The 20,796-nt window shown below is 41.9% G+C and overlaps 1 protein-coding gene across 8 annotated transcripts in view; it reads right to left on the reverse strand.

The window, feature by feature from the left end:
• FAM169B (family with sequence similarity 169 member B) overlaps positions 1-20,796 on the reverse strand; it is a 266,727-nt gene that overhangs the window by 132,062 nt on the left and 113,869 nt on the right. For all 8 annotated transcript variants that reach the window (XR_005862587.2, XR_005862590.2, XR_005862585.2 and 5 more), the window contains exon 10: positions 6,185-6,351. The gene's annotated coding sequence lies outside the window, so the exon portion shown is untranslated. The remainder of the gene's footprint in view (positions 1-6,184; positions 6,352-20,796) is intronic.

Below are 20,796 nucleotides of genomic sequence, written 5' to 3' on the forward strand. Positions count from 1 at the left end.
AAAGTGGGCACCAGTTGTGGTCCAAACTGTCTGCAGAGGACTTGTCATACTCCAGCCATCAGTGCATCAATTTTCTCCTGCATTGTTTGGAGTACTGCCCCTTACTGAGTACCATATGCATGTCTGATAGCTGCCATTAAAAATCATCATTGCACACACCAGTACCTCAAATACAGTCAGTGGAAAATAAACTCAGAATCCCAGCATGGTAACTGCTGGCAAATGAAGGCTTTCAGCCTTATACTCAGCCAAAGTACACAGCTACTTTACTCTTGGCTAATTCTGCATCCTTTCTGAGACACCTAAACTTACGTGCAAAGTGACAGCATTGCTGCAGTTACATCTTTAATCACAGCAGTGGTTAAAAGCCAAAAGTAAGCTAAACATATTGGCATTCTGGCACCTTATGCTGAATAACTCGTACATAAAGTGCTGCAGAAAAGAAACATATGTTCTTGGTCCACAGTGACTTTACTATAAAATATTTAAGAATGAGTCCTGGATGTATATATTCAACAGTAAGCCACCGGTGCATTGTCAGGAAGTCTGTCTGTACCTGCATTGACTCATTCAGCATGCTGGTACAGTATGTATGTGTATGATCCTTTATAGCACCCAACCTAACTGGTACTGTTTTACATTTCCATTTAAGGCCTCGAATCCAGTCTCATCACATAACTGAGTTCAGAATCAGGCCCAGCATATCTGGAAACCCACCCAGACACATGCACGCACAGAAAAAGCCTTTTGGCATATCTATGAAGAATAGGCCTTCCAAAAAAACATCCAGTATACAGATGAGCCCTCAAATTAGTAGAGAAAGCATGACGACTTCAGCAGAGGTGGCTGATGAAGAGACACACACATATACACCTCTGCCACCACTCGTGCTGCTAGGGCATTCATCAAATTAAGTACCAAGAGGAACACCACCTCTGATATCTCTTCATTTGGGGCTCCAGTAAATGAGGCACTAGATTAGGCCTGACAGAGGCCTAATGCAGCTTGAGCTTTTCCTGGTGTAATTAATTGGAACTTCGCCAACTTGACAAATTGGAATGATGAATCTATCTTGTATGAATAGAAAAAAAAATGCATAATCAGTCAAAGATTTAGTTAAGACAGCTTCTCTCTGACTCCCTGCCATAGCTAAATCCATTAAGGCGAGGAAACATCACTTTAAGAAAAGGCACTGCTCTCCGTATGTTCAATTTATAACTTTTTGTTCTTGAATTTAATGGAGCAGTCAACCTGGACAGATTTGACTTTGGAGGGGTGAGGAAGGGGGAGGTGGGAAAGGTTGTTTTATTTTTAGCATTCTAATCTTCCACGCGCCTGGGTAGGCTGGGAAAGAAAATAGTCACTTCAGTCCAAATGTGCTTTCATGGGTTTATAATTTAAATCTTTGCTGTTGCATGAGGGAATCTAACAAGAGCACCCCGTGTGCTTTGCCACCAAGATGATTCAATGATAAAACTTGCTTGTCAAGTTTTTCCCCTACTAACTTGTTTAATTGCAGTAACATTTAGGCTTTGCAGGATGTGATAGATTGACTGTTCTGCCAGCACTGCTTTTTCCTCTCTAATTACCACCTAGCTGTAAAGGCCCTTTCCTGACACACTTAATGGAGAGGCAGATAAAACAGGCTTGCTTACTTTTAAAATATATTTCTTTCATTAGCAGTTATTTTCCATATATTTAATTTAAACCATGTGCTTTCCCTCCCTCCCTCTCACTTGTTCTGCCATAAGATCTGAATTCTGAAGAATCAGTTAAGCAGCTAACGTCCCTATCTGTACCGAATGCTTAGAGAAACTTTACATTTCCTCTTCAAGGCCAGGGGTTACAAAATAAGTTATTTACACACTACGGAAGAGACGCTTCTTGGTTAAGCGAGAGCTGACAACGATGGTTTTCATTTCAAACAATCCAGAATTCCTCATTGCCTCACACATGCTAGAGTGCTAGGCAAATGTTTAGCTGACATAATGCAAATGATTGGCCATAGATTTATTTGACAAGCAGTTGAGCAGACAGCCCTACACTGCACTCACTTGTACCCTGCACAACCCTGCTGGAGCCAGGAGGATTTTGCTGGCATAGACATGAGCAGAACTAGACCCAATCACCGCAGTTCACACACCGAGCCACTCACTTCTGGCCACTAGCCAGCACAACAGCCACATTTAAATAAGCCACCTGCTGAGTAGGGAGTTTAAAGAGCTAAGTGCTCAGGAGAGCTTTAGCTGGAAAGCATACTGAACTTATGCAATAAGGCGTGAAGTGAAAGGATTTCAGGGACAAGGAGTACTGGAGGCCGCACTGTGGTCCTGACCTCTGGTTCTAGTGCGCATTCAGAGCAGCGCTCAGAGCCCTTCCCTGTCTTGCCTATGCTACCACAGAAGGTAGAAACTCTATCCGGAGTCTACCATTAAATACACATCCCAAGGAATGAACTGCACCCAGCAGCTGCTCAAATTTCTTTTTGTTGATATATCTAACAGTGCTATAGAACAGCAATGCTTATGGAGAACACATTATTTCCTTCTGTTTAAATATCACTATGATGTTATTATTAAGAAGAACTTGGTTAGCAGCATGAGGGGCAGAAATTCTTTCCCACTGTGCTATCCATTTCTTCCCAAGCACTATCGTGCCACTAGGCCTTGTCTGAAGCACCTCATGATCCATTTCCCTTGGTTAATGATCCATTAACAAAGTTGTCTTCAAGCATCTAGATGTTGAAATGAGACTGCACGCTTTCTGCTGCTGATTACGTGCAAAAAAGTAACAACTGCATTATTACCGATCTGGTGACAAAAAGTTCTCCAAAGAGAGACTGAACAATGTGACAGGAAGGCGAGAAATTCTGCAGCAACAGCAGATTGCGAGTGTGATATTTGGCTCCTTCTTAAACCCAAATTGTTCAAGTAAATGTACCCAAGGAAAGCCACGAAGAGCGTTGGGTGAGGGGCTCACTCAGCAAGGGCCCAGCAGCCCCACCAGCAGCCCAGCTCTCAGCCAGCTTGCTGTTCCTCTGAGCTTCGGGCGAACACACCTGATGCATCACATCCACCTAGGAAACACACAGCCCCGCTCCTTCCTCATCCACACTACTACTGCTTAACTTTCCACCTTCTCAGCCTTTGTTCAGAAATCTCAGATACGCCCTTCTACCAGTGGAAACTGCCAGTTTATATATATTTTTTTATTTCTTTACCCTCAAACTGTCACACAAATGCCTCCTGGCTCGGTGGTGACACAGAGGTTGCAATGTCAAGTTCAGCAGCTGACTCACACGCCATTACTCACACAACTGCCATTCTCCTTTTAACCTCCCCAGCTTATGTTTAAAACTGAATATCCCCTTAGCTATCTTGCTAGGAAACACTTAAGTACTTAAATAAAAGTGTTATTTTTGGTATGGACGAGCTCTTATTTAGATACAGGAGAACATGACAAGAAAATAATCTTAATGACAAATGCCTTAAACCTTCACTCACTGCAGTATAACTTCATGGCATTGTTTCCATGCAAAGGCCGTTTAAGGATTAATAATTACCCAATGAAAAAGTTGTAGCCAATCTATGTAATATTAGAAAAATGTATTTGCCATAGTAGGTCCTCTTCCCCAGGTGGCTCTGCAAGTGTTGTCCAGCAGTGATGTGCACTCTGGTACCATTTTTGCTGATCACATCTCAACCCCTGCCTCGCTCATGGGAGGGACATACCCAACCTCACTGCACCCTTGTTCACCAGATGTGATTTGCCCCTTGTGTAACAGGCAGAACAACTGAGATCAGCAGCAGACTGTTTTACAGTCACAGGGGTAGTGCTGCCTCGCACAGGACCTAGGGAGGCTCCAGGGGCTGGGGAAGGAGCCTGTGAGCTACTTGTGCACATTCACACCCTGTGCAGCAGCACCACCCTGCAAACCCACGGGCACACCCAGCATCTGCCCTCACCCTTAGCTCCTTCTCAATCAGACAAGCATGCTAAAAAGCACAACCTGCAAAACAGAGGTCTGAGTTTGAAATGTCCCTGTGTCTGGGTGTTTAACTCTAAGGGGTATTTCAGCCTATTAGAATTGTAGAAATTTCAGTGCGTGCCTGGAGTTCCCTTTTTCCCCTCTAACTTTGCATTCCCAATCCCTTGTGCACACGTGTGCCCCTTGAACAGGTTTTTTTAGCTATCCTTTCTATGCAAGAATTATCAATCGTCTCTCTCTCTTGCTAGCCATGTCCCTGTTACAGAAGTTCTTGTTCCAATAAATGATTAGGACATGCAGAATGCATTAAAATGAATTATAATAGCAATCTGATTCCCAGTGCCTCAGCAGAACTTCTCCATCACAGGTAACAGCTGGTTCCCTTGGGCTTAGCTCTGGAGAAGAAGCTCCAGACCCCAAAAATCAACACAGTAACTGTACCAGCTGAACCAAGCATGCGGAACATGCAGCTCTTCCACTGTCCCTGAACTAGGGAAGAAAGACCTCAAAGACCATTCAACAAGCTGGCATAGGCAACTTCATCTGAAATAAATGTAAATGCATTTTACCATATATTATGTGATTACAGCCTCTATCTGCCTATGGTGCTATGTTTTATTACAGGCCACCAAAAATAATTAGCTGGTGACCCAGAAAACTGATATATAAAATCCTTTTAATCACCAATATGGCTTTCAATTAGATAGTGTAAACTTATTAACCTTTTTACTGCTGAGATTTGATTTATGGAATTCCAGCTGCATTAACATTGCAGGAGGAGATAGAAAGTGTCTTGTACGACGCATTGGGATTAACAGCTGATAGCTGGCTTTGCCATCACACAGTCTCACAGAGCAAAGGTAGCATCCTGCAAGTCCCCAGGAGCTCATTTCTATCACGGCTATGTTAAAAGTTTCGTCTGTGAAGTGAAAGTGTGTAATTTCTATCCCTTCATAGACAAACCTGAACACACAGGCCAGTTACTGCTTTCAGAACAAGCAGGAGCTGCATGCGCAGTGCCTGCATTCATAAATAATAAAGGCAAGGGTATGGCTCCTTTGGTACCTGAACTTACTTGCATTGTCAGAAATACCCATATATTACATTTGGTGAGTTCTGGTGCATGGGAAAACTTAAAAATTGCTTTATTCAAACTAAGACTGAGCACAGAGGGAAGGGGTACTCTTTTGTTCTTAGAAGACAGCTTTCAAATGTGTTCTCCTTTCATTTTAACTAGTCAGGTACTTCCCTCTGTAGTGTAGTTGTAGTGCTCTTTCTTTATACTTAAAATCACAGAATTCCCAAAATCTTATAGATTGATCTCAGAGGATTTGTTCACTTCTTCCTGGTACCCAAACGGGAGCTAGTACTTTTTACAAAGGTCTTAGGCATTCCTGGATATCTTCCCATGGGGCTATGTTTCTAGATGTAACACAAGAGAGACAAACAGGCCACCATAAAGACTGCTAATTAAACAGCCAAATAGCTAATCTGAGTCAGATGATGCATCGAGATCCAATAGAAGATACAGGCACTCAAAAACTAAATACTATGCCATACCAGACCTGATTGAATCAGCAAAGGATAGGAAGTGCTGTATTTGGAGCCCACACATATCATTTCATATAAGCCACAAGAATATACTGAAAAGTAATTAGTCTTTCCATAACTTCTGTTAGCAGTTCTCCTTATTATTCTTTAATGGCAATAAAATGGAACAGCAGTGTTCTGTAGATCATTTCTGCCATGAACCTGTAACTCTTGGGAGCTGCCTTGAGAGGACTGAAATAATTAATAGAATTGAGAAAAAAATCTGCAAATAAATACCAGCTTTCAAATTTTCAAATCTTACTCTTTTTCTATTTTATGAAGTGTTTTACAGCAAATCTATCTTACAGGAAATTTTAATGCACAACATTCCACACAAACCAGGCGAAAGAAAAGTCATTGTTCACTTAAGGTTTTGCTCTTCAAGCTTGAAAAGCTTTGCAAGCCCCAGCAAAGAGAGGCTATGTGGGAAGATACTTCAATAGCCATTATCTATAGGAGGGAAACATCAATATTTGCCATCATCTTTCTGAGAAAGAAGTGCTATGGAAAAAGATGCAGATTTGCACTTTTGCAGGAATTGATTTGTACGGTTACTCCAACCTGAAGTGCACAAAGACCCCCAAGCCCACACAGCATGGCTCCTACCTGGACACGCAGCAGCTTCATGCCAAGGGCAGCTCTGACATCTCCTTCTTTCAAGACAGGATTTCTCGTACAGCAGAACAGCACACGCTGCTGCCATCCAAGTCACACCAGCTCCTCCAAGCTCCATGAAGGCCCATCGCAGGGTCAGCATGATTCTTAAGCATGTTCTGTGAAACAAGGAGAATAAAAATCAATGGCACCACATAATCCAGTCAGTGCTTTCCTTCGCTCACAAATCTTCATTTGTTCAGCTGAGAAAATTATGAACACTGTCTAAAAATAATACAGTAAAGGCCGTCAATGACAAGTATAGCATAAAGACTAATAGAGATGGTGCTATGATTCTGGTATATTCTGTTCTGTTGAAGCACATTTATAATTTTTAATGGAAATGGTAACGCTTTATGATTAGTCGACATCATTTAATGCTCAATTACTATGAAATTCCTTTGGAAATACATATGAAATGCAACAGCTCTGTAGCTATATAAGTAGGGTTCCCTGAGATGGATGCTATCTCAGTGAATTCTAGGGAAACGTCAAGTCCAACACCAGCGCATTCAATATTCCTGCCCTCTGGGTCAGGTATCCTTTTCCCCCTCTCCCACTCTGACATTTGAGATGAGTCCTTATCTACAAAGAGAAGAGCTACATGAATTATATATGTGCTGCACTTAAAAAAAAAAAAAAAAAAAGAAATTTGTGACAGAGACCAACAAGGCCCTTAGCAGTGATTAACTGAGACATTTTTGAATTACACAAAAAGCTACAGCTCCTAAACAGACCATTTTCTCTTGAAGGCCAAAAGGTTTCAAAACCACATCATTTATAAAGGAAGCATTACTTCAGATAAAATGCAAAACCTTTTCAGCAGAACTAACTTCCCTTCAGCTTCCCAAGGATTCCCCTTAATGAGAAAAGTACCTTAAGCTCTTGTCCTCTTCTTGGAGAAACTTTTACACCTTAACTTCCTTAGCTCTTTCTACCAGAACACACCACAACGATCTGAGCCCTCGAACTTGCTGAGCACAGGTGGGATCACTTACACTTAAAAGCAGGGCAGGACCTCCCTGATGGCCCACAGCTGCTGGCATCTATGCTTTCAGCCACAGCTGTCGGTGCTGTGACTCCCCACTGCTTTCCTGGCAGGTTGAGGGAAAACGTGTTTGTCCCAGAGGTATTTGGGAGGGAAAGCAAGGGGATGTGATCAGTGAAGCAACAAATTGAACCCTAATAACAAATGGCCAGATCTTGCTGAAGAAGTCTTAGCCCTGAGGCTCCCCTAGTTTAACTACAATCTCTATTGGTAGCCGTTAGCAGTAGAAACAACAAAAATGACTGGACTTGGTTTGCAAGATGCTTTTGAGAAGCTGAATCTGAGGCCGTCCTTTCTGCTTGGATGTATCCACAGCCAGGGCTGCTATTTGAATGCAGTCCTTAACGTGACTTTGTATGTAAAACCCACTGCCTGAGGGTGGTGGTGCAGCGGCCTCTGCAGTGTGAGGGTGCTGCCCTGCATGCGTTGCAGTGAAGCCTAATGAGATTAGACAAGATATGAAAGATGCAGGGGTCAGGCACAGGTCATGGGAGCCTTCAGTTTGCAACACCACTAGGATCCAAAGACAAACGCAAAGGAGTGTTTCTCTTCCCAGACAATAAATGCTATCAGTAGCTTCTTAGCAACTTAGGAAAAGAAAGAGCAGTTTAAGGAAGGGGGGCACGCTAAGTGCTCTGCAGAACTAAGATCCTTCCATTTATTCCTAAATCATATTTTGCATCTTCTGCTGTAATGCTATTTATCCCAGACCTCCAGGCAGCTTCGACACCTGGCATTAATAGCCCATTAATTACTTCAGCATGGGAAATAAATTTTAATATCTTTCTCTTTGATGCTCATTACTAAACATTTCACACACTCCCAAATACACCAATCCTCCAAGTGCCTCTTCACTACCTCAGGCAAATACCCACACCACTGCCTCATCCATCTTCCTTCTAGATGTAACGTGCTTTATTTTACAGTTTGACTTTAATCAACATCTCCCTCAAACCTGGATGGCTTGTAATAACGTTTACACCCTGATCCAGGGTCACCACTTCATTTGGGAACTCAGGACAAGGTATTTATATTCTGTTGTATCCATGTTCCCATCCAGTTAAAGGTGATTACAACATCAAGTTTTGTCCAGTGCTTCAGTCTCTGAAGATGAAAGGTGGCGTGAGGTATAATGGCAGCAGGTCAGCACTTTCAGTAAGCATCCATCTGTAAACAAGTCCCTTAAAATACTGCAGCAGTGTGAAAGGAAGCTGCATCCTAATTGGGTATAGCGAAAAGCCATAGGGCTTATAAATATAACGTGTAGGTTATCTGTCTTGCCAAAAAAAGAGGTGGTTCGTTATATGAAGGACACATTATCCTTTTCTCTTCCTATGATTCAGCATGGTAAGTAGTCATTCCTAATTGGCTTACAGCTTAGTATGAAATATTAGGATGCCACACAATGTGATGACACAGCTGGATTCCTAAGGGAAGCCAAAGAGTGATCTGAGAACAGAAGAGGGACAAGAGCAGATGCAGATCTGAAAAAAAAATAGTTGTAGCGTACAGAGTAGTATGTCATCCTTTATCCTCCTCCACCCGCGTACAGCATGCTGCGTACAGCACACCACTCTCCCAGTAGAAAGGCAAGAGTCTTGTCAGTTCAGAGCTCCTAAATAACACGTGGGGAAAAATGAGATTTCTGGGAGCATTGAAACAGGAAGAGGCAGGCAGGCTGAATAAATCTGGGCAATAGCTGCCTCATCGTGAAAAATACGCTGCACAAATTTCACCTCTCTGTGCATCAAATAATGATTTCCTCAAATTTATTCTTAACCGAAAAGTACTTGCCAAATTACCTGCTCAAACAATCCACGGGTCACTCACAGGAGCTCAGCTTTCAGGAGACAAGCACTTAGACTAGGCACCCAGCTCGTCTGCTGGGGGCTTGTTTCCTGGTCCTGGCCTCGATTCAGGAAGGTAATTAAACAGCTGCCCACCTGAAGTCAATAGGGCTATTCACATGAACTTAAGCGCTGCTGATGCTAGGCTGAGGGGAATAGACTTCTCAGGGGGAGATTTTTGCTGCAAATACTAGTGCTAATTCAGAATTCACTTTCTACAAAGTCCTCCTGCAGTCAGCTGAAATTAGCTATATCCACTGTTGTGCCTGCCAGGGAACTTGATAGAATATTGCCCAAAGTGAACATAAAGGAGAAATAAACACAGCAGAAATTAATAACAGGAGTTCAGACCAGTAGGTTGCAGAAGACGTGTTATAAATTTCATCCAGCTGTAATGCAAATTCTGCCAAATGAGTGGGAACATCTCTCTTTTTATATCACTGTTTCACTGCATATTAATAGCAAGCAGTTACTGATGCGGTACTAAAATATTAATGATATGGTCATAAACCTGAATCAGTGCCTAACTTGGCAGAACAACAAAGGGTGACTTTTCAATCACGTGCAAACAAAACCACTTTTCAGAAACCATTTTGTTACTGTGAGACCGTGTGAGCAGAAGTAATTGTGTGGCTACTTGAGGAGCAAAAATTGATAGTCCTCCTTGGAAAATCAACAGCCTTGTTGAGGTGTACAGTATGGGTGCCCAGATATTTATGCAAGGCTGAGAGAATCTCAAACCAGGCAGAAACAAAGTTCATGCAATTAATTAGTAAGATTTCATCTACGATTTCGTCTGCAGCTGGTATGACTGACTTTTATATGTACATCAGAGGGAATAGCCTCAAGGCCCTGGGGACTGATCATTTCAGCAAGATTTAGCTCTTTGTTCTGGACTGAGCAGGATGGAATATGCTTCCCATGTAATGCAAGAAATCCAAAGCAAAATTCAGAATGTTTTACCTCCTCTTACATCAGACAGGTGTAATGTATTAACGCTGCATTGTGTTACCTGTAAACACAGCAGAAATTTAAGGCTGTTAAGAGGATATAAAAGACAGAAGCTTTTCTTGCTAGGGCACCTTTTATACTTTTCAGTCCACTTCCCAAGCCATCCTACTCAGGATGGTGCAACAGCCAGCTAAACAAGGCCGCTCTGGGGATGCTTGATTGGATTCATAAAAGAGAAACATGCCTCGATGTCCCATTCCTCCTCACTTTATCTATGCACCAGCAGAACTGGGCTGGTCCAGATGATGCCATTTATCTACACTTTTCAATCGCCTTTAACTGCAGTCATAAGTTAAGGCAGGGAAGGACAGGCACAGAGGGATTCTGCATACAAGCCCCGTCAGTCACTTGCAGGAACAGTCCAACCTGATCAGAGGCACTAGAACACTAAGAAAATTTTTGTTTTCTACACGTACACAGGGCACAGATAGTGGCTCTCTCCCCTTCCCCTGTCAGGATTCAAAAGAGGCACTGGAGGATACTTACAGAGCCACGTTTTACATAGGTGTGTCATACCAAGACAAGGTCTCCACTTCAAGGGTCTTCCACTGTTTCTTCTCAGTCATCAGAGCACGAGTAAGCTGGCTTTGGTCATAACTGAGTTTTCAGTTTATAAGTGCAGAAAATGGCACGAAATTAATGTTATAAAAAATAAAGGCACCTTCCATCTAGTTTTCTATTGCCATTACATAAATGAGGGCCCAAAATACCACTGAGACACCACTTAGCACTGTTGGTCCCTGGGCGGCAGGTCTGATCACTGAGACACCGTCATCATTATTTGCTGACCAGAGCTGCAGCAGCCATTTACAGCAATGATAATCTCTCTTCATTATATCTGCGGGCAGATGCCATCGAGGTGTGACTGACAATCATCCCTTTCAGAATGAGTGATCATAGGTTTTTCATTGTTCTCCAATCCATTCGCTCCTTGTTTATTAATGATACGGCTGAAATTGTAGTGTTGTTTCTGCTCAGGTGGGAGAAAGCAAACATGTATTTGATTGACACCTGTCGTTAGAAAGCTTTCTCATACATCTCAAGTGGTAAATAATGTAGTCTTACTGCAAATCAAGTTGCCAAGCATAGAAATGGCTGTGGTTTACAGGTTACCAGAGCAGTAGAAAAATTCCACCTGTTTTGAAACAACTTCTAATGAAACACAGGAGCAGCACAAGGACCTCTCAGCAGTCACTCATTTCCGATCTCAGAGAGCCAGCTCTTCAGTTCCTAACAGAGTGAGTGGCAGTTGCAGCATTTTACAGCTCCTTCACGCAACAAAATAATCAGCACTAGTGGAGCACTGGGAAGACAATTATACCTCCACACAGAGCTACTTCTCAAAGTCCACGGCCTGCGTTGGTATTGGCGCCATGATAAATCTGCATCTTAAAACTGCCAAGAGCGTTGCCCACAACATCTCCCACAGCTGAGGTCTACTCCAAAAACAAAAGGTCCTCTCTTGGAAGAAGACAAGTCAAACATAACTCCTTCCTTTATTCTTTTCCTCTCTCACCGTGCTTTACAGATGATTGTTTCATCTCATCCTTCTGTTTCCAAGAAAGACCTTTCTAAATCCTCAGGCGATATTCAGAGCAGGCAGATTTTTCTTTGAGTGTTCAAGACTGATCCGATCAATTAAAAAAAAAAAAAAGGTTGCAGTACATTCTAAGCCAGATACCCCATAGAATACAATCTCAGAGGTCATTCTATAAGAAAAATATTTTTTTGTGGGCAAGCAAATGCAAAAAAAATGATAGAGGGGATTCAGCAGAAACCCCTTTCTCATCTGTCCTGTGGGATTTTCTGCATTGTTCTCTCTGTTTAAATGGTATAAATCGCATGGTAAGGCTGCTGAGCTCCTGGACATGAGTGTTTTGTTCTCCAGCTGTAAACTAGGTATTGTGGAGCACAGAGAATTCTTCCCAGCTGTTTTGCCTTTCCTCGTTTGCTCATGAAATCTATGAATCCTCTTCAGCCACAGACCTTCTCCCAGCATGTGACACACAACAGGGGCCCTCAATCTTATCTCAAGTTGTTTGGGTCCAGCTGTAATGTAAACTGCCCTCAACGCTGCAGCTCCCTTACTGGGTTTAGAGCCTCTCTTTGCAACGGAAAATTTCCAGTGAAGTACAACTGCTTCCACAAGGTGAGTGTCCCCTAAGGCCTGAGGAATCAGAGCTGACATAATGTGAAATTTGCTTTCCCCTTTACCAGCTCTGGCTAAATAAACTCATCTTCTGTACAGTAGGACACACTTCATTTTCCTGCCCTTCATTTTCTTCTCCCTCTTGTTGATTCCAAAAGGAGACCACATAGACCAACTATCACAGCCAATTTGATTTCCAATTTTCTGGGCAGCTTTGCAATCACACTCCATTTGTCACCTGAATGCAGTATCGAATTTGCAGCCTGGATGTGAATGACTTCTGGAATTATCTCCCCTGGACAAGACACCAAAGCAATTCAAAGGCAAGTAAACAGAATGCCGAAATACGCCTGAATAGGATTATCTCAGGTTTCCAAATCCTAATCCTGTTACTTTAGTGGCTATCCATTTCTCTTCTCCTCTTCCCTTCTGGCTAATATTTTCCTACCCAGAACTCAGTTCAGCATTGCCACAACAGTCAAATATATCCTGTGAAGTCACTCAGACTGCATGAACGTTTAGAGCTTGGCAAGCTTCATTGTAACACCAAAATACTTTCTTGACAACCACTGACCCCAAAAGCTGATGTGATCAAACACATCCCCCCACGAAAGAAAGAACAAGACTGCAATCAGTGTTACCATTTTAAGGAAAATAAATCCTAATCCTTTGCCTTTCTGTGGTATTCCTCTAATTGCTGTTTCCTTACACATTCAAACATCTACAATTTGGTTCCATTGTTTGAATGTCACTTGGAATCAAATCAGTGTTGCAGATACAACGTCTTTGAACCTTTTAGTCCAGCTGTGAACTTTGGGCTTAATCCTTTAGGGCGCCCTTGTCTAGCAAGCTTTAATGTATATTAAATTTTCTAAAAGGAGAGCCAAAGTGGTCAAAGCAAGATAGTGCAAGATTCTGTGTTTCATAAATTAATAAGCATCACCAACTGCATTGCTTGACCCTTTAAACTCTGTGAAATTAATATAAGTAGACAACCAAAGTGCACTCGGCCCCTGAAGAGCCGTGGAAGTTCACTTAAGCAGTCCAAGTTTCCTTAAAGTTTTATAAGCCAGCTTTTAAAGCAAGCCCTTTGTACTTATTACTGGTGACAGTGAGCATTACAACAGCCAATGAACCTTTGCTGACTTCCAACCCCAATATGGTAGAGCACGGTTATCAAGGGAAATATCAGAATCAAAGCTTGTATATTACATTGAGGTCCTGACTCTTGAAAGAGCCCCCCATAGACTCTTCAGAGCATGTCAGTGAAATAAACAGCTAATATTCTCAGACATCTACTTATGATGTACTGATATTGTTGTTTACTTAAGCACTTTTGGCATAGCTAAACCCCCACCCACAATAACAGACGAAGCCTCTTAAGAGGAAAGCTGTGATACTCTCAGCTCCCTTGCCATAAGACAGTATTTTAAGATCTTTTATTTAGGCTGGGAAAACACTTGGCGGTGGTGAGTCAAGTAACACTAAGTTTGCATCTTAACCGATTAATGGGCTTAAATTATTAAATGGCCTTAGGTAGGCATGGTGAGGAATACATGGTCTTCTCTTAGCCTTCTGTGCAGGGTGAGTCTGCCTTGAACAATGAGGAAAATGTGTATCCACACCTACTGCGCTTTGGCATTAATCTTGCAGTCACTTGTAATACTTGAGTTAGCATCCTGTAGAAATAAGATACCTCACCCTCGCCAGCTGATTATATTTTTCATAATGTAAAAGGTTCCTGCTGAATTATTCAGGTGTTTTTCCCACTGCTTCAAAAAAAAAATAAAAAAATAAAAAAATAGAGACAGGCAGAAAAGCTACGGCAGGCTCTTCACAGCTACCTAGGAACAAACAGGCTGACAGGCAGTTGTGCCCAGTATTACTAATTACTGTTAGGCTGAACAGCCCAATTAATGATGATGCTTAAACTGTATTTTTTCTGAATGGCAAGTTAATTTCAAAAAACAGATAGGTGATGAGAAACCACAGAGATTATCTGCTGAAGGATATCAGATTCTTACTGCATGTATTCCCCTCCATGAGCAGTGAAGTCAGGGAGGGCATGTGTTATCTGTTCTCTCTGGCTGTTTAGAAATTCTGCTGAAGCATTTGGGGATATTTCATGACACTCTTTTCCACTTGTTCAACTCATTTCTCTGCCTAGATCCGGACACTGACAGAGACAATAATAACACTGCATGGAGAAAATAAATACTTAAACATAACATAGACATTTCATACATATACCATAACTAATCATAGACGAGAAATTAAACCCAAATGGAAAGCAGAATCCAACTATCAGGAAATAACTGATGAGATTCCTTACCAGAAACACAGGTAGCAAGAAGGAACTGGAAAATAGGGTACTTCTCATGAATGTAGCCTGCAGATTTTATGCAAAATGAATGTTAACAGGGACAGTCTGGTGACAGGTTTGCAGTTCCTGCCAGGCAGATGCCTCCTCTAAGAACAGTGAAGTTCATCTAGTAACTCCCTTATAATGAAATATAAATTGGATCATAACTGAATGTTGAAATGCTTTGAGTTTATTCTGAAGTATGTTGTTTCAATTTGGATTTTTTCGTGAGCATAGCCAGGTAATTATTTTTGAAGATAGAATCATGTGACTCGGTGTCATTATCAATAATGCAGCTAATTTAAATTGGTTTCCTTATATTTATGGCCATCCACATTTGTATTACTGGTTTAACTGGATGGCCTCATTCTGAAGGAAATGAGAGTATATTCAAATGAATCCCATGCACTGACTGAAGCTCAGAGACCACCCTAGAGCAGCATAGCAGAAAAATAACATTTCTGACATGAGAGAAAGCGGTTTCTGCATTTAGGACTGCCTCATTCGAAAACCAGTCCTTCATGGTTAATGCTTCTCCTTAGAGCTAACACTCTCGTTGCTTGCAAGCATACCATCAGTTGGTGCCAGGAGGAAATATCCAGGCAAAGAATAGGGTTCTCTTTAAAGTAGGTGACAACAGAGGGCTGTGTTTCCTTCCAGGGAGTGAAAGCCAACTTTGTAAATCCCCGGTCTTCTATATGAAACTCAGAAGGTGGGTCTGATAAAGTCTAATTTAACACCGAAGAATAGACCACATAGGAAAAAAAAGAAACAGAGAAGAAGAAAAAAAGAAAAGTATAACTCCTCACTAGTTCCCTTTTCAGGAAAACCATCTGCGTAACTCTGTGTGGAGTGGAAGTGAGACACATCTGTCCCAGCTAAGAAAGTTACTTTCCTTACTTGGAACAGTTCAGCAGAGGAGAGCCTACAGGAGCTCGGAGATGGGATATTAATCTGTTTTCCACCTTTCCTCAGGAGATTTCCAGCCTTACAGAGCTGATGAATGAGTACTGTCTACCCAGCTCCCACATTCATTCAGATCTGTGACACATCTTTGTCTTTTGGTTCCCTGGATCAGAAAAGCTCAGTGAGTCTCAGGGAATCTCAGAACTGCCATCCAAGTCACTAAGGTCTTCTGCAGGGCACGTTTCATTACCAGCTGGAAAAGAAAAGCCCCTTTTATCCACTCCCCTGGGGCTAACTCATATTGAAAATAATTTGTTCTTAGCACTTTTAGAGGCAGGCTTTCAAATGATGAATGAAGAAGAATATTCTCTGTCACAGGGTTTTCTTTGTTTTTCAAGTCCTTAGAGCGAGTTTGTGATCTTTGAAACCCCGGTACTAAGAGCACTGTCACTACCCACTGAACCTGCCGCTGTTTTCTTATGCAGAAGGCTGAATGTGTCTTGAAAAAGAAAAGTGGATACTCATTTTTTTATCCTGGAAATACACATTTGGGGTATTTCCATAACTAAGGTAATTAAGGTGGGGTGCAGAACCACATTTGCTTTCTTTGGACATCTATCCTGACTGTTTATGTACACTTTTGCCACTCAAAAGATTTTTATAATGATGTGAAATGGCCAAGTGCACAAAACTTTCATGTGGCTGGAAAGTCCTCGTGTGTTATTAGCAGCTTCAAAGGTTTTAATGTTTTCAGCAGAAGCAACCGCTTTCCTGACTGTTTTATCAGCAAAGCTCATCCAGCAGACAACAAGCAGAAAAAATGCCATAGTGAAACTAACAATTAAAACCACAAATACTGCACTTGGATCAGAGAATTCTATTTGCACAGTAAGCAAATATTAATTTCAAGGATACAACTTAATAACTATGTTGGATGTTGGATGTCACTCTGTACAAACAACTTCTAATGAGAACAAACACCACTGATCCAGTCCCACAACGACATCCAGACACATAACTCCTCCAGGTTTCCTTTAAACTGCTTATTTGAAGGTGCAAGGACTGTTCTCTTACTTAGAGTTAACTCAGGAAGCTTTGTGCAGCACTGCCTTCTGATAAAGAGATGTGCTCCGATCCTCTCAGCCCACTGGCTCTTCAGGCCATCACTGCTTCAATTAATAACTCATCTGTGACATCCTTGTTTCTGGAGTCCCACCTTTCTGTCTCATGCACAGAGGAAACCATAAACCATCTCTACCTCCAATGAAGATGATCTTCACTTCCAGCCTTCTGCTTCTGAGAAGGGATCAAAAGGGGAAATCCCGCCCAATTAGCTGTGACCGTAATGGAAAGCAGTTGTTGCCTCCCATTCTTGCAGGGAATGGATTTGGACATCAGTTTCCTGTGTATGAGATGGAAATGGCTTGGGGTAGCCCAGGTGATTCTTTTCCACCAGCTAGGGGAATGCTCAGTATGGGAAAATGCACAACTTAACATGTGCCTAACCGTGTAAATTAAAGCAAAAGAGAGGGGCTAAACTTCGAACTACAAGAAAAAGGTCTGGAATTACTTATAAGCTACACCAAATAACATTTAATTAATCCACTTCTGCCCAGGTAAGTCTTCATCCCAGCTCTCCATTTAGGCTACTGACACTGCAGCAAAGTTTGCATTAGCCCCCAAAAGAAACCCCTCCAGCACAGACAAAACACCCTCTGTATCCCCCACAAAGGAAGGAGACTTTTGCACAGCTCCAGAAATACTCATTTGACAGTTTCTCCTTCCTTGGCTACAGCTCTAGTAATTGATCTGCTCTATTATTTTTCCCTATTCTTTCTCTCTTACATTTAAATATGTCCTTCATATTTCCGGAGCTTTTTTTTCCCAGCCTGTATCTCCACTTTTACATTATTTTTTATCTCTCTCCTCTATTCTTCAAGTGTGAAAAGGGTGCTCTGTTCTCTAATATTCATTTTTCTTTTTTTTATTCTCCAAGTACTTTCTTTCCCATCTGTAACAGCCCCTAATATGCACCTCCATTCGATTTTACTTACCCAGCTTGAAACCCTCTCATTCTAATTACCTTTTCAGTTTTCTTCTATTTCTCCCTTGAGATGTCTCAATTAGTGTACTTTTTCTTACTGGCTGTCACCTCTGAGCTGCAAGGTGGGTCTAACTCCAACTTAAACCATGCAGAAAATAAATGAGGAGCCATTCTTGGCGGCCCTGCTGAAGGTGGTGTTACTTTACAAACTAGTGCACCTCTAATAGATGATAAATGGGCAGAAAAGTGGCCTTGTTAATGCAGCAGCCCTTGATTTGGTTGCCATGCCGTGTCCTTTCATTACTCAAAGATACAGGAAAGGCAACCTATGCTAAGTCCTGGCTGATGTACTTCCATACAAAGAGAGTGAGTAGAGGCTAATTAACATAGTTCTGGTCAAAGCCCAAAATTAACTCTTGTTTTTAAAGACTAGAGCTAAAAATGTCATTTGTCTTGCCCATAATTATGTTTAGAGGTAAGTATGATGGTAGAATAACAGCAAGCAAAATGAATCTAGGAGTGAGTTTTTCTGCCCTTTCTATCTCTAGCACAGCACTAAATTCTATTTCTGTCAAAGAGAACAGGATAAAAATGCAGGTGATATCCACAGTACATTTCTTTGATTAAAATTGGCACCATCGTATTGAAGTTCACACAGAGCTTTCAGAACCCGAGGAGTAAATTCTCTCTCTGCATGCTCTCATATAATGGGACAAAGAGCACTTTCCCCACCAGAGCTTGAGCCATGCAGCCACCTGCAGGTGTGCACAGCTGATTAAAGTGCCAGGCTCAGACCAGAGCACTATAGCCATAGGAACATGTCCTGCTCCATGCACATGTCTCACATCAATTCAAATGACCCAGGACATCTACATCTCATATGGCTCTGTGCAGCATTCAGGAGAAAGAAGCCCTTGTCCTGTATTAGCAAATCATTACCTCCAAATTAAAAAGGGCCCTTGATATCTTTTTCGGTGTAAGTACAAACTAAGATACCGTAATGATGTTCATTGAGAAGACAGTGCATAAAACACATCACAGCAACTTTTTTGAAGCAGTGGAGGAGAAAAGGTCACCCATCTCTAATTCTAATGAAATCACCATTTTTACCAGCACCCTTCCTGGTGAGCAGGGAGTCAGGGCAAAACTCCTCCTCAAGGGATCAGCACAAGGGGTCCCTAAGCTTTTCACTCTCTGTATCCCATAGTACTGATATAAGGGTATAGAAGTTCTACTTCACAAAACACAAACAACCATGGTATCCTTTCAGAAGTCTCACTATGCTATCAAAGGTGAATTCTGAAGGACATGTATATCCCTGAGCTGTGACCTTCAAGAACTCCAGAAGATTTCAAGAAAGTAGGGTTTATGTGACTGAAAGTTTATGTCTTTTTTCCCAATTGTATCAGTTATCAAATAAAAGTTATCCCCCCTCCTTATAGATGTTTCCTCACATACCTGTTACAGTCTCCATAGCTATTATATTACTACTACTACCTTTACAAGCGGTAGAAGCATCTTTATGATGACATCTGCTAGTATCACCTGACAGATAAAACCACCAAGGTCCATCTGGAAATGTTGCTTCTTCCCATAATATCTTTGCATCCTCCATGAGATTTTCTTACAGAACTTGGTAATAATTTGTTTAAACACAAAAAGTTCAAGATTTATACTTTATTCTGACATCTATTGCATTCATACTCTCTTTGGGGTCCTGTTAGTTGAGATTCATCATTAACTAGGCGGAACTCTAGACCTCCAAACCTTGCAGTGTTGTCATTTATTGGACCTTCCCTGATGTTACAGGCTACCTCTCTCCATTCACATCGGCAAAGACACCTTCCTGCAGCACATACAGCTTATCTTATACTCCCAAAGGGAAATACGCAGTACAAAACAGAAAACCATATTGTGACTTAAGTGATCTACAGACAGCAAACAATAATCCTGAAACCAAACCACATTCTGCCTTTCCCTGGGAGAGCGTAGAACTGGCAGAACAAAATTGTGAATTGAAAATAAGAAGTCTTTGAATTCATTGCTGGCTCTCAGTCATCAGGGACACGTGGCCCTCTCTCGGCCTGCAGCTGCCCAACTCGGCACCACGAACTGCATGCTGCAGGGCCAGCGCTGGGAAATGGCTCTTAGTAAACCCACGTGGCAAAACAAAACAATGAGATCGACCACTGTTCAGCCCAGAACGAACAGCAGAATTTCTTCACGTGGGCAATACTGCATCAGGCTCTGAGATGGCGTGCGTCTAGTTCCTGGAGTATTTCTGCCTGTCTGCTCTGAGCTGTGGTGTGCCTCCGTCCTGCCGGTACACACGTACCCACAGAGAAGCTCTGTCCCCACCACAGCTGAGAGATTGCCCTGGGAAAGACCTTCGAGGCCCTGACATCTTTAGCCACAGAATAAAATTGCTTCACTGCATATTGGAAGCTTGCACCGGAATAACCTTTTTTTTTTTTAATCTTTTGTTTTTGTCATCAAAAAACGCTGTGATATTTGAGCAGGACGCACCTGAGAAGTTATGGCAGAGCACTTTCTCCTTTGAGATCTTCCTAAGTAAGGCTGTTTTACCAGTAATGGCAACTAGATTCAGAATTGCCAGATTATGCTATGCATATCACTGCATGAAGCCATTTCAAGGTGATTTGCTGCCACAGAAGGACTCACTGCCTTTTTATCTATATATTTGGCTACAATTCATACCACCTCTCGGCTGTGAACTCCCAGTATCATGGTATTGCTCTCCTTAACTTCAATGAGATACCTATAACAACAAAGTACCTTAACTGAAGCCCTCAGCTCCTGTTGGAAACAAATATTCGCACTGGAGGGCGAAGGAGGGGGCAGAAGCAGAGCTCCTTGTTTGCGTTCAGCATCCAGCAGGATGAAACCCATCGATGCTGCTTGGCTTCCAGCGGTTAATGTAAGTGAAGGGACTCCTTTCCTTTGAGGAAACCTTCTTAAGCCAGCAGGAACTCATGTGTTACAACTGCTTCCCTATTTCTACTGCTTTTTGAGAGTACCCCGGTCTTTGCAGAGCAGCACAAACCAACACAGACAGCTCTTAATGTCGTACATGGCAGCTCCAAATGCTTACAGTTTATGTAAAGCTATAGAGCCAGTGTGATAAGATCTAATTACCAAGCAAATTAGTAAAAAAACAGCTGTAAGTTTTGCAGAAA

The sequence above is a fragment of the Gallus gallus genome, chromosome 10, assembly GCF_016699485.2.
Source record: "Gallus gallus isolate bGalGal1 chromosome 10, bGalGal1.mat.broiler.GRCg7b, whole genome shotgun sequence".
NCBI lineage: Eukaryota > Metazoa > Chordata > Aves > Galliformes > Phasianidae > Gallus > Gallus gallus.